Below are 4108 nucleotides of genomic sequence, written 5' to 3' on the forward strand. Positions count from 1 at the left end.
ATGGGGATGGGGATGTAAGGTAAAGCATTGGGAGTATAGTCAACAATAACCATGTATGGTGCCAGGATACTGGAAATATCAGGGTGAGGGGGATACTTTGTAATATATGGTTGTCTAACCACTGTGCTGTACACCTGATACTAATACAACACAGTTTTGAATACAAAGTGCAACAAAAACATTTAAAAAAGAAACACACACTATCCTGAGAAAGAGGCTTTGAGCCTCCCTCCACTGCCTTCCAGCCCAGACCGCTGCCAGCAATACATCGAGTGTGATTGCATCCATCTCAGAATCAGAGTGACCAGACGGTGGTGTTTGCAAAGTTGACACCCTGCCAGGTGAGGAAGCAGAAAAGAAATGGCTAAGCTTTTCCTGAGTGCTCTGTCCACAAAGGGAGTCGGGGCTTCACTGCACGCTGCCCCAGGTAAGTCAACGGAATTGGGCCCGTCTGCCTTCTGTGGCGCTTCTCGCTTTGTTGACCGTGTCCCTTGAGACAGGTCAGAGAGGATGGGGAGAGAAGATCGTCCCTGCAAGCGCTCTCATTCTGCATTTCAAACTCCCTTGCTCACATATAATTAGAAAATCAAACAGTCTTTATAAAAGTTCAGGGCTCACCAAACTCTTATGTCTATGAAATAAGCACTAAGCCCCTTCCTAAAAGAACCCACCTTTTCTGCAGAGACAGACTGAAGTCGGAAAACCTAATTTAAAATCCCAGCTTAGTCACTCATGAGCTGTGTGATTTGGGGCAAATTCTCAAGGGCTGTATATAAGAGACAGTATAGATGTTCCTTGTTGACCTCAAAGGGTGGTTATGAGAGTGAAACCGAAAACATGAGAGGGTTTATGCAAAGGCTCTGGAAACTGGAAGGGGTGTCGGCCCGGCACCTGGTTCACACACAGCAAACACATGTGGAGTTGGCAGCTGGGGCAGACATGTGGGATGTCAGGCACAAAGCACAGAAAATCGATGGGCAGGTGTTTTGGGCTTTGTTTTGCTTACTCCCTGCAATCAGTCACTCTGTTCATACATGCAACTGGCTTTAATTCCCTTCAAGCACGTGATCCCCACCACAGCCACCCGCGGGGTGCACAGTAGACCTGATTCTCCACAGTAGACCATCCCAGCAGTCCAGGCCCATCCTTTTGTGACTGACCAGGTACCCAATGGCTCGTTTGTAATGCCTCCTAACATCTCTTTTCATATACAAAGATGCCTATGCAACAGTTCCCTCTGGACCTGAAAGAGAACACTATCCAGATACATGCAATGACCTCATGGTCTTCCTTTTGACCACAGCTGGCTTAAGTGTGTGATCCTCTAGAACGGAGCTGCTCAAACTCTAATGGGTGTGGAACCACCCGAGGAGCCTATAAAATGTGAATCTGGTGCAGCTGGTCTGGAGCCGGGTGTGGTGTCAGCTCTTGGGCAGTGCACAGCTCCCCTGGAGGGGCGGGGCCACGGAGGCTCTCGAGGACTGAATCACCGGTCCCCCCTCCCTGTTTTCACTGGGGTCCAAAGTTGCAAGCCCCATCCCATGATTTCACCCCCAATAAAACCTGGTGCTCCCTCTCCTCCTATTCCGTTCCCCACTGACTTCTTTCCTTCTGGACCCCTCGCCTTCTCAGCTCTGGCCCACATCCATGAAACCATTCTGAGGCTGATGCAGACTTTCTGATCTATGCTTCCTCACTCACTGATGACTACAGCTGAGCCCTTCTCTCTGAAATCCTGCCGTCGTCTTGGGGGGGATTGGGGTCTCGTGGAGGGCCCAGCCCCAGCTTCCTTAGCGCCCCATCACCAGTTTACTTTCTTCTTCACTTTAGCCCAGACACCACTTCCTGTGACCGTGCTCTTAATCTGAAAGTCACCTCAAACTACTTCATCTGTCATCAGAGTATTTCAGAAAGGCCACTCTGCTCTCAGTTGCTGCTTTTCCTCCTTATTGGTTCTTCACCCCCTCTTCCACACCTGCTGTAACCTTTCCAAGTTCTCCACAGCCTGAGGCCCTCACCTCATCTCGCCTGAGGTCCCACTAACTCCCTGCTGCATGCACCTGGGCCCTCTTGTTCAGGAAAAAGCAGGAATTGGGAGCCCAATCATAAGGCAAACTTCTTTTCCCCCCACACAACTGCCCCTGTAAACCACCCTGAGGGGAGAGTTTCCCCTGAATGAGAACCCTAGCAGGCCCCATAGCTTATCTGCTCACTCATAGATCATGAGAAGTGATCCTGTAACTTTAGATCTCAGGACAATCTCAGTTTAGTAGCTAATTGTGCCCAGCCCAGAGGAATAATAAACACTGTAAATCATTCAAAGTTGGCCCGCTGTGGGCTGTGAGCCTGCAATAGGATTGGGGAATATGGGCAGCTTCCTGTCTCTTCACAATGCTGGCTCCTCCCTCCCTCTGCAGCGGCAGCTTCTGCCCCCTCTCCCCCCCAGGATGAGAGGGGAATGTAGAGATAAGGGGGTTAGGACTTGTGCACTTGCACTTCCCGGATTCTGCTATCCACTCCCTCACTGGCCTCTTGAAACTCCCCCTTAGCCTCTGTTCTTGGGGGTTGGTCTTTCTCTTCAGAGTGCCTTGAAGAATGGCCCTTTGGGGTGAAGTTTCTTTAAGGAGATTCTAGGTCAACTCACAGCATACTCTCCCAACGTGGGCACTTCTGTTTCACAGTAAACACGCACCTTTGACCTGTCATCAGAGTGGAATGAACTTATTTCCCAAACTGCACCCTCTACACAGTTGCCACAGGCGGACTCAGTTAGACTCCCACCCTTCAGAGTTCTCAGGATCAGGTGGATATCAGTCCAAGCCCCACCTCCACGGACACATTTCAGTTACTCCAGAAGGTCTCCCTGAAGGCCCCCCACCTCTTCTGCACTGTGGGGATCTGGGGTGAACCACACACCCTCTACTGGCCAAACCCTCCCCTCGCAGTCCCCCGCCCTGACCTCAGACTCTCCAACCTGAGAGGTGGAGGCTGGTAGTCAGCTCAGGTCTCAGAACTAGTTCTTAGCCTTTTGCTTTTCAAGTTCTACATAATCAAGCAAGCAGCTCACTCTGGAGTCTGGGAGCACGTGCCACATACTGTCTGTGTCTTTAGCCCGAGCAGAATCAAAATCCCATGTTAACACCCTGGGACATAATTCTTCTCGTAGTAGCAATGCTACATTTATTTTGTGATTAATATTATTTGCCTTCTAAAAGATAATCTACACGAGGTGTGAGGCCATGTCTATGGCACATCAGCACTCACCACACATCTAATAATTCAGTAAGTGGAGCATATAAAAAGGCTTTCCGCATCCCCACCTTCTTGGACCACAGCCTTCTCCTTCTCCCCATCGCAGCCCACGGTCTACAGTTGGTTACTCGCAATGTCCCATATGTCTAACTCTTTGCCAGGAGGAAGACGCTAAGGTCAGACTTGGAGTGGAGTTCAGGAAGGCGATACGTGGCTGCTAGCCACCTCCGCAGTTACCTTTGCAGAGGCTCATGGCTCAGCCTGCACCTGCTGTAGCCCGGGCCCTGAGGTGCCTGTCTGCTCCCCTGGGTCATGACCCCTGGCCCCTCCTGTTTGTGCTTGTTCCTGGACTTTCAGTCAGTTTCACACGATCAGTTCAGGCTTTCCACGGGAAGAGGCTCACCTAAGGCTGGTACACCCACTGACTCCTGGGCCTCTGGATATGTCCATTTCCTACAGCTGTCATAACAAAGTACCACAAACCGCGTGGCAGAAATCGATTCTCTCATGGATCTGCAACCTAGAAATCAGAAATCAAGGTGTCGGCAGGCCCATGCTCTCTGTGAGCGTCCAGGGAAGAATCCTTCCTTGCCTCTTCCTAGCTTTTTTGGCTGCTTGGTGTTCCTAGGCTTGTAGCTGCATCACTCCAACCCTGCCTCAGTTACCATGGACCTTCTCCTCTGTGTGTGCCTCTGTGTCTCCACACGGCCTTCTCTGAAACACCTTAGTCACTGGATTTAGGGCCCATCATAACCTAGTATGGCAACATCTTAACTAAATGTACAAAGACCCAATTTTCAAATAAAGCGCCACTGTGAGGTCCTGGGTGGACATGAAATTAGGAGGACACTGTTTA

The sequence above is a fragment of the Molossus molossus genome, unplaced genomic scaffold (genome assembly GCF_014108415.1).
Source record: "Molossus molossus isolate mMolMol1 unplaced genomic scaffold, mMolMol1.p scaffold_m16_p_12, whole genome shotgun sequence".
Taxonomy (NCBI): domain Eukaryota; kingdom Metazoa; phylum Chordata; class Mammalia; order Chiroptera; family Molossidae; genus Molossus; species Molossus molossus.